Source organism: Quercus robur, chromosome 6, assembly GCF_932294415.1.
Source record: "Quercus robur chromosome 6, dhQueRobu3.1, whole genome shotgun sequence".
NCBI lineage: Eukaryota > Viridiplantae > Streptophyta > Magnoliopsida > Fagales > Fagaceae > Quercus > Quercus robur.
In genome coordinates this window covers 12,414,790-12,425,724 of record NC_065539.1, presented here as the reverse complement: position 1 = coordinate 12,425,724, position 10,935 = coordinate 12,414,790, and the positions used below count along the sequence as shown (strand labels likewise).

Here is a 10,935-nt window from a genome sequence, read left to right as displayed (position 1 = left end):
TCCAAAACTCAAAAAATATAGGCCCTATTAAAATGTAAGTTGTTTGGTTTAGTTTTTGAGTTGTGTTTCATAATTCAAAATCCAAAATTTTGAGTTAGACTCATGGAAACTGAGTTCAGCATTTAGGATGTTTCCAAAATTTTGAGTTAAGGAGTGAGACATGCAGCTAAGATCTGGAATCAAACAAAAAGTAGAGAGAGTTTTGCGTTATAAATTTGATGTAGATTTTTGAATTGTAATTTTCTTTGGGGGAGGTGGGGGTGTCAGCAAGGACGGAGCCAGAACTTGAAGTTAGAGGGGGCAGTTTTGCTGTTAGTTGCATGCGGTGGCTCTAGCTTCCGGCTTAGTTGCGTAATAGCTAATAAGTTTTTTTTTTTTTTTTTGGTGTGTGTGTGTGTGTTTTTTTATGTGTGCATCCAGATATGGACAAAATTTTTTTGTTTAAAATTTTTTTAAGGGTCAGGTTGTTTGTTTTAGGTAAAATTGGTTGATTGAGTTTAATTGTTTTTAGCTTTACTATTGGTAATTTTTGTTATTGAATAATTTTTTTGGGCTTGTTTATTTAGATTTAGATTTTAGATCTGGTCTTTAAAAGGAGGAAAATGCTAGAATTAAAAACTTTTTTTTACAAATTATTAATGTGTTGAGTGATTATTAGTAAATAAAAATGTGATGTAAATGATAGGCCCAGATACAAACTAATAAAAGTTTACTCCCACAACAGTTTGTAAAAATGTTATAGAAAATTTTGTGACTAGAGTAGTACTCCTAAAAGAATCAATGATAATATTAAGGAGAGCAAAGTGTGATTTTATAGAACAAAATTACTAAAATTGATGACTATGTATATATTAATTAAAAAAAAATAGGAGCATTGCCCCCATGTCCAAGTCTCCCTCCGTACCTAGGTGTCAGCACAACTAACTTTTATCCAACTATGAAATACAATCTTTTTCAAGAGAGATTTGAATATCAATCATCACCGGGAATAGATTTCATCCAAACTAACAATGACAAAGAATACTTACCTCTCACGTCTAGCCAAGGCATGATCTACTCTATTGCGGCTCGTCTACCTACCTATGTGGGAAAAGCTATTGTTCTGTAAGCTACAAGTAGCATTACTCCTTGACATCTCAATTCTTTGTTTTTATTGAACGTATATGTGGCAAAAACCATGACTAGTGGGCTAGTGGCACGTCCATCAACCAAGCAACGTAGAAGGCACAAATAGCAGTAGATCCTTGTATAAACAATAAGTCTGACAAACAAGATGGTCTAATTAAAATCTGCAAGAAATAAATGCAAACACAAAGTAAAAAAATGTTTGACAAAAGATCCCAGGAAAGTAAATTGAACGTGGCAGTGAGACATGAAAGATTAAAAATTGAAGGTAAAGTGATGAAAATGGTGTATTAAAATGCAAAGAGACTTATGTATATGTGTGAGGGATAAAAAGTTTTGCACATTAAACCAAATGATATAAAGAATATTTATTTTTTAATTAAAAAAGTCTTGAAATATTGAACCAAATAAAACAAAATGTCAATATTTAATTTGTTCTTATCTCTTATGTTGCACATGAGAATATTTCAATTTTTTTTACATAGAATGTGTCACTTCGCAGAACCTCATGCTTTCCCACATGAGATTTCTGTTTTTTTTTTTGAGATATGAGATCTCTGCTTATATTAATATATATATATATATATATATGAAGAAGATTCAGAAAGTTAGTTATGCCTTCAAAAAATGTAAAAAATACCCTTAATCTAATTAGATAATTCTTATTCTTAAAAAATAAAAAAATAAGGTTAAAATTGTAATTTACTAAATTAAAATTGCTGCGAACAAATTGTAATTCTCATTTTCTTCTTTTCCTGCTGTTGCTGCTAACAAATTGACACTTTCACATGCCCTATATAAACAGTTTAATCAAGCCATAGGTTTTGCTAAACTGGGGGCATATTCCCCATGTCTTCTTGTCATCTCAATTCTTTGTTTTTAAAAGCATCGTACATAAATGTGAAAAAAACCAAGACTAGTGGCACATCCATCAACCAAGCAACAAGAAGGGCATAAACTGAACATCACTAGATGATGTAGAACAGACAGTACATGTATTCCTGGAGCAGCAGGGGCGTAGGAAGTCACAACGCAAGATCAAAGGGGGGTGCCAGGAGGGGCCATTGGGATAACAGTGTCGGAATTGCATGAAATTTGACAAGTTGAAGGGAAACGGCATTCTGATCCAGATTCATGTTATGATTGTCGCCGAAATTTAGGCGAATTCCTTCATTAAGGCCCTGAAAACAATATTTTTGCTATTTATAGTAATATTTATTTTTCCTTAATAACTTTTAATTTAAAAGTCAGAATAAGGTCCCGTTTGTTTTGGGACGACCCTTAAGGTCAGTAGTTTATGATTTTGCATTTAACTCAATTTTGCCATTTTTGGTAAAATTTGGTATTTTTGTGACCTAATCGCGTAATTAGGGTGAATTAGGGTTTTTAGACGTTTTTCTCAGTATTTATATGTTTTGTAGCCGTCAGTGGCAAATTAGACTATTATTAATAAAAACAGACGTTTTGTCAAATTTTCTTCTGGTGGATTCCAGTTTATTTCTCCTTGTGGATTCAGGGAAACCCCTCGTGGATTCGAGGTTTACTACCAGGAACTAACAGTTTAGTTTCTATTCCATCAAGAGAACATCGTGTGTGCTTTCTCTAGGCTTCCACGACATCAGTTGGTATCAGAGCCTTGACTTACCCTGGTCTAATGGCTAACCGACGAGACGGTGACCACCACAACAATGACAGCGATGACGACGTTGATAACCCAGTCCTCACTAGGGCTGAGTTCCTTGATTTTCGTGATGAAAATCAATAATTTCGTGATTCAACCCAACAAACTCTGGACCAGATTCAAGAAGCGCTTGCCACCTTGCTTAACCGAAACCGTAATCGTGATGACGAAGAGCAACGTGATAACCGAGCGCGTGGCCCTCCCCATTGTGGCCCAAACCGGAACAGGCAGTAAGACTACCATGAAGAAGACAGTGAAGACGAGGAGTATGCAAAGAGAGTCCTTGGAAATCATCATGTTCCCGTGAGGGATAATGGCCGAGATTATCAGGAGCAAAGGGACTATCGGATGAAAGTAGAGTTACCATCCTTTAATGGTAATGTCTCCATTGAAGAGTATCTAGATTGGGTCAGTGAGGTGGAAAAGTTTTTCGATTATATGGGTACAGCAGATGACAAACAGGTGTGTTTGGTGGCCTACAAATTGAAGGGAGGAGCATCTGCATGGTGGGATCATGTTCAGTTAAATCGTACCCACGAACGGAAGCTTCCAATACGATCATGGAGGAGAATGAAAAGATTAATGGCAGATCGGTTCTTACCACCAGATTACCAGCAGGAGTTGTTCAGACAATACCAGGATTGCAGGCAGGGAACCCGGACAGTTAATGAGTACATGGAGGAGTTTGACAGGTTGGCGAATCGCAATGATTTGGAGGAAACTGAAGATCAACGGATATCTAGATTTGTACACAGGTTGCGAGTTTCCATCCGAGATCAGGTATCCCTACAGACCCTATATACTTTGAATGAGGCTGTAACCTTATCCAAGAAAATAGAATATCAGCATCTCAAGGCAGGTTCGAAGTTTTCCAACCGCAATTCGGAGTCCTCTGGTTCAACTGCCAATAAAGGTAAACAACATATGTTTACACCACGATCACAACCCATGGTTAGGGAGAATAGTGGTGTCAACCAATCCACCGTGGCAGTAGCAAGTTCCGCAGCCTAACCGATAACGAATGCCAACCTTTATGTTAGGCCAACTGGGAATAAGTGTTATAGGTGCGGAGAACCAGGACATCGATCTAGTACTTGCCCTAAGCGAGCCGCAATGAATCTGGTGGTGGCAGAAGAGGGCGAGGTAGAAGGTGAACAGGAGGGTGAAGAGGTGTATAATGATGCTGATCCGTATGCCTATGATCCCAATGAGGCCCAAGAGGACGAGGAAGGCGTGCCATTAGGGCAATCTTTGGTGATTCAGAGGTTGTTGCTCACACCAAGGGTGGAATATGGTGATCAGCGGAGTGAGATCTTCCAAACACAATGCACCATCAGTAAGAGGGTCTGTGATTTGATCATTAATAGTGGCAGTGTAGAGAACATTGCGTTGAAGAGTTTGGTTACCAAGCTGGGACTAAAAACAGAAAAGCATCCCTCTCCGTACAAGATAGGTTGGATCAAGAAAGGTACGGAAACTCTTGTTACTCAACGATGCCGTATTACTTTTTCTATGGGTAAATTTTATTTAGATGAAGTAGTTTGTGATGTTGTTGAAATGGATGCATGTCATTTAATACTGGGTAGACCTTGGCAATATGATGTAGATGCTACTCATAGGTGTAAGGATAATGTGTATGTGTTTTTTAAGAATGGCAAAAAAATTGTCCTTGGTCCTATTAAGGAAGGCAGTATACCCAAAACTTCTAAAGTAGAGGGGAAGCCAGCACTCCTTATAGTGAACAATGAAGATGAGTTTGATAGGGAGTGTAAGGAGTTAAAATAGGTATATGCTGTAGTGGTGACGGATGGCGAGCCAAAGAAGGTTACTGTAATACTAGAGGCAATCCAACCATTAATCAAGGAGTTTGAAGTGCTTTTTCCAGAAGAGCTGCCTGCAGGTTTACCACCAATGTGCGACATCCAGCATTGCATTGATTTAGCTCCTGGGGCTAGTCTACCAAATCTGCCACATTACAGAATGAATCCTCAAGAAGGTCAGATTCTACAAGGGCAGGTGGATGAGCTTCTAAGCAAGGGACATATCAGGGAGAGTATGAGTCCATGTGCAGTACCGGCCTTGTTAACACCAAAAAAGGATGGGAGCTGGCGTATATGTGTGGATAGTCGAGTCATCAACAAGATCACAGTCAGGTATCAATTTCCTATTCCTCAACTAGATGACATGTTTGATATGCTGAGTGGGTCCAAGTGTTACACCAAGCTGGATCTCAAGAGTGGGTATCATCAGATTCGAATCCGACCTGGAGATGAGTGGAAGACAGCTTTTAAGACAAAGGAGGGGTTGTATAAGTGGATGGTAATGCATTTCAGGTTGTCCAATGCTCCCAGCACTTTCATGAGACTTATAAATCAGGTATTGAAACCATTTATTGGAAAGTTTGTGGTAGTTTATTTTGACGATATCTTGATTTACAGTAAGACAGAAGCAACCCCACTATAATCATGTGCGAGAAGTATTAGCGGTGTTACAGGGCAATGAGTTGTATATCAACTTGAAGAAGTGCAGCTTCTTGACTGATAAGTTGCTGTTCTTAGGGTATGTGGTCAATACAGATGGGATTCACGTTGATGAGGACAAGGTCCGTGCAGTCAGAGAATGGCCAACCCCAAAGACAATGAATGATGTGCGAAGCTTCCATGGGCTAGCAACCTTCTATCGGAGGTTTGTTCGAGATTTCATTAGCATAGTAGCCCCTATCACTGAGTGTTTGAAGAAGGGGAAGTTCTTATGGGGAAAGGAGGCAGAACAAAGCTTTGCCTTGATCAAGGAAAAGTTGAGTACAACCCCGGTTTTGGCATTGCCCAACTTCGATAAGGTGTTTCAGGTGGAGTGTGATGCATCTGTGATCGGGATAGGCGCTGTTCTTTCACAAGACAACAGACCAGTAGCATTCTTCAATGAGAAAGTTTGTGAAGCTCGAAGTAAATGGTCGGCCTATGAGTTGGAGTTCTTTGTTGTAATACGGACTCTTAAGTATTGGGAGCACTACCTGATTCAGAGGGAGTTTGTATTATACACGGATCATCAGGCATTGAAGCACATCAATAGTCAAGTTAGCATTAACAGGATGCATGCTCGGTGGGTAGCTTATATACAACGCTTCCATTTCACATTGAAGCACAAGTCTAGTGTCACTAATAAGGTGGCTGACGCACTCAGTAGGCGAGCATCTTTGTTGACCACCCTACATACTGAAGTTGTCGGGTTTGATTGCCTCAAGGAGCTGTACGAGAATGATGAGGATTTTGGTGATATTTGGGGTAAGTGTCAACAAACTCATACTGCTATTAATAGTATGTACATCCAGGATGGTTTCCTCTTTCGGGGTAACCAATTATGCATCCCTAAAAGTTCATTGAGGGAGCAGATTATTAGGGAGCTGCATGGTGGAGGTTTAGGTGGACATATGGGCAGAGATAAGACTATAGCACTGGTGGAAGAGGGGTATTATTGGCCACAACTCAAGAGGGATGTTGGCAATCATGTGAGGAAGTGTCCAATTTGCCAAATTGCTAAGGGCCAATCTCAGAATACTGGTTTATACATGCCTTTGCCAGTTCCACAAGCACCATGGGAGGATCTGTCTATGGACTTTATACTGGGTCTTCCTCGAACCCAGCGAGGTATGGATTCTGTTTTTGTTATGGTTGATAGGTACTCGAAGATGTCCCATTTCATAGCATGCAAGAAGACTTCAGATGCTACTTAAGTGGCCAATCTGTTCTTTAAGGAAGTTGTGCGTTTGCATGGAGTGCCAAAGTCCATCACCTCTAATACCAAGTTCATTAGTCACTTCTGGCGGACTTTGTGGAAGCGTTTTGACACTTCCTTGAATTACAGCAGCACTAGTCATCCTCAGACTGATGGCTAGACAGAAGTAGTTAATCGCACTTTGGGGAATCTAATCCGGTGTATCTCAGGCGAGAAGCCCAAGCAGTGGGATCTTGCATTGTCCCAAGCAGACTTTGCATACAATAGCTCAGTCAATAGAAGCACTGGTAAGTCTCCATTTGCCATTGTCTACTACGTGCCCCCAAAACACGCTTTGGACTTGGTACCTTTACCTGAGCTTCCAGGAGTGAGTCAAGCAGCAGAAAATATGGCTGAACATATTCAGGCCATGCAAGAGGAGGTGAGGCAGAAACTTGAAGCTACAAATGCCAAGTACAAGGAAGCTGCTGATAAGAAGAGGCGTAAGATATTCAATGTTGGGGATTTAGTGATGGTCTATCTTAGAAAAGAGAGATTCCTGTTGGTACCTACAACAAATTGAAGGACAAGAAGTATGGGCCGTTTCAGATTACTAAGAAGATCAACAACAATGCTTATGTGGTTGCTCTTCCTCCAGACATAAGCATTTCTTCTACCTTCAATGTTGCTGACTTGTATGATTATCATCCTCCTAATGAACCAAATGGTAGGAACTCAGGGTTGAGTTCTTTTCAAGTGGGGGGGACAAAACTGATGTAGAACAGAAAGCACATGCATTCCTGGAGCAGTAGGGGCGTAGGAAGTCACAACGCAAGATCAAAGGGGGGTGCCAGTAGGGGCCATTGGGGTAACAGAGTCAGAATTGCATGAAATTTGGCAGGTTGAAGGGAAACGGCATTCTGATCCAGAGTCATATCATGAATGTCGCCAAAATTTAGGCAAATTCCTTCATTAAGACCCCGAAAACAATGTTTTTGCTATTTATAGTAATATTTGTTTTTCCTTAATAACTTTTAATTTAAAAGTTAAAATAAGGTCCTGTCTGTTTTGGGACGACCCTTAAGGTCAGTAGTTTATGATTTTGCATTTAACTCAATTTTGCCATTTTTGGTAAAATTCGGTACTTTTGTGACCTAATCGCGTAATTAGGGCGAATTAGGGTTTTTAGACGTTTTTCTCAGTATTTATATGTTTTGAAGCCGTCAGTGGCAAATTAGACTATTATCAATAAAAACAGACGTTTTGTCAAATTTTCTTCTGGTGGATTCCAGTTTATTTCTCCTTGTAGATTTAGGGAAACCTCTCGTGGATTCGAGGTTTACTACCAGAAACTAACAGTTTAGTTTCTATTCCATCAAGAGAGCATCGTGTGTGCTTTCTCTAGGCTTCCGTGACATCACTAGATTCTACTGAAAGCATCCATATAGTAAAGTTGTTGGAATGGGCGAAAGCTTTGATACCACTTTATTAGCTTTGCAAAGCCTACTGAAAAATAAACACTCACAAGAAAGAGGGAAAATGATAGTTTTTATTAGAGTACTTCAAAGCTCAAACTCACAAACAATGAGAAATCAGGTTACATAATTCTCCACAAATATGGCTACTGCCTTGAACAGAACTTTCACAAATAAGGTTACTGCCTTAAGCAGCCTCCAAAAATTTATCTCACACATACTAGAAGACATTAGGTTGTTACCTTGAGAACACTACATTTTTTTTTCCCTCACTCTTTCATACCACGCCTCTTCTCCTTTTATAGAGTTTCAACCAAATGAGATTACAAGAGTTGTCTTTATTCAAATGACTTTTCAATTCATAACCAAAAAAAAATCTAGAACGTGAAAAATACAAAGACATAAAATTGTCATAAAAAATCAAATGACACGATTTGGTCTACTACCACTTCCAACAAAAGTCACACAGTGCTAGTTAATTAGAAGTAACTATAGGTTCATGTGGCCACAGCCTCCTTAAACTCTGCATCCTCTCTCATAGCATCTAGTGTCTCAGGCAACATGCTAACTTCAAAATCAATACTACCTTCTTCCTTCCCAGGACACACAACTAACATCCCATCAAATTCGTGCCCAGAACCACGTTGCGCCACGGGTTTTCCCCAGCCAAAGTCATTACCGTACATGTCGAACCATGGTGAGCTTCCTAAGATCAATAATGAAGCAGATGTGAGGGGGCTTCGGTTCACCACCTTAGGAATTTTCACCCAATCATCCAAGTACTTTCTCACTTCTTGTGTTGTCTTCGAAGCAATCGTATTATTTATACGCCAACCTGCCCAGCCGAGACCGTGCTCTATCAGTTCCCTTGCTGTGCTTGGGACTAGCTCCCCATGCACTGCATTCCCAAAGTTCTGTTTTGGCAATGGAGGTTGCATTCTATGCCTTGTCCCCAGACCTATAATGCACCAAACCTTTTCGTCAGAATCTAGACACCGACTGCGAGGCATGGATCGCCAAAAAACCCACCACTGCTTGCAGAGATGAGATCCTGTCAGTGCCCATTTCAATATTGTTGGCCTTTGCTTTAAGTTCTGCTATTTTTTCCTTTGTAAAGTGAAAATACCTTCGTTGCAGCGGTTTAGGAATGAATCTCTCAGCTTTTACTTTTAGGGGGCTTGGTACTTGAATGGGAAAGTTGATGATACCGTCAAAAAAATTACGTTCAATTATGGGATGCGGTTGTAAATTGTCACAGTTGCCTCGAGAAATCTCAGACCAAGTATTAAAGAAATGCTGGAACGTGGTAACATCAGCAACAGCATGGTTTAGAGAGCAACCAATGAATATGCCGTCAACAAGCTCAGTTACTTGCACGGCCAGCAATGGGTTGGAAATGCCTTCGTAGTTCAGAACATTGTTCATAAGTAACAAGGAATCGACAATCTGGGCATCATCGATAGGCTCAAGGATATCAGATATAGTGATACCATCTGCAGCTGCGTGGACAAACTGGGCTCCTTGGTTATTGCAGTCAATGAAGAAGGAGGCGGTATCATCTTCATTGTTTTCAATCATGGCAAGTCGGCCAGCTAGGGGATAGAATATATCCAATGCGCGAGAGAAGGAGGATGCTAGGTGATCAATCATATTGTTTTCTTCATCAAGTTGTTTTTCTTGTGAAGATGTAGGTTTGACAAAGAGGAGGCCCCTCTGAATGTAACCAATCATGAGATGTCGGAGATCCCATGGAGTTAACTCAGTTCGTCTAATTGAGTCATTGTGACCCGTTGTAGTTCGGATGGTACTGGTGGATAGGAACGAACCATGTTACAATTTGCTTTTCCTCTAAACTAGTATAAGCTATAAACTAGTAGTGATGCAAGGATGGAGGGAGAGAGTGAGAATTAGACCAAAAGAGAATTTGACAAGTACAAGTTATAGTACTATAGCTAGGGATACAGGACAAGTATAACATATATAGAGATGCTGGGTTCAAGAGGAAGGGGAGATTTGAGAACACAAAAGAATAAAATATAGGTCAAATTAAAGTAGAGCTAATATTTATAAGTAATTGTAGTACCACATATAAACTAAATCACAAACTTTTGCAATAAGTCAATAACTATTTTACGTAGTAAGGTTTCATATTTTATTGTATACTAAAGGAAATTCGGGCAATAATATATGGAGAAGTTTAACAATATATGCGTGTGTGTATGTGATACCAAGAAATTATATGATTAAATCTCTTTTTTTTTTCCAAGGATACAAATTTGGTTTAAAGTTTAAACACAACTTTCTACATTAGCATTTTTTTTCTTTAATTAAGGGGAAAAAAAAACGACCAGCCCTTAGTAACTAATTATCTCTTAAAAGTTATCCACAACCCTAATGGCCTGTTTGGATTGAGGGAAAGGAGACGGAGTTGAGGGGAGTTGAATAGAAATTAGCCTAACAGGCAAAACTAAGAGAAAATTCAATTAAATTCTAAGTTGGAGTCTATTTTTACGCCACATGCTCATCTAATTTTTAAATTTGTGTCAAGTGGATTATTAGGTGCAAAAATCAAAGAGTCTAAATTCAATTAGATTTTAAATTAAAATTCAATTCTGCATCATGTGTCCCATCTAATTTTTTAATTTTTGTTGCAAGTAAATTATTGGGTGCAAAAACCGAAGAGTCTAAATCCAATTAAATTCTAAATTATATATATATATATATATATATATTGTAGACACTAGATCTTGCACCCATGATTTAATCAAGGAAGATGACTAAAGTGACCATTCATGTACCCAAAATTCATGATTGCATTACATGAATTAATTTGTTCATTGCATATCATAAAAATGATCTTGATATTCTAACGTTCACAACGGTATGCCCAGTTTCCAAATCAGACCGCCGGATCGAAAAATATCGCATGATCAAGTTTGC

The 10,935-nt window shown here is 39.1% G+C and overlaps 1 pseudogene; it reads right to left on the bottom strand.

Annotated features, from left to right (window-relative positions):
• Positions 1-8,492: 8,492 nt before the first annotated feature.
• On the bottom strand, positions 8,493-9,813 carry LOC126689858 (uncharacterized acetyltransferase At3g50280-like; annotated as a pseudogene).
• Between the last annotated feature and the right edge of the window lie 1,122 nt (positions 9,814-10,935).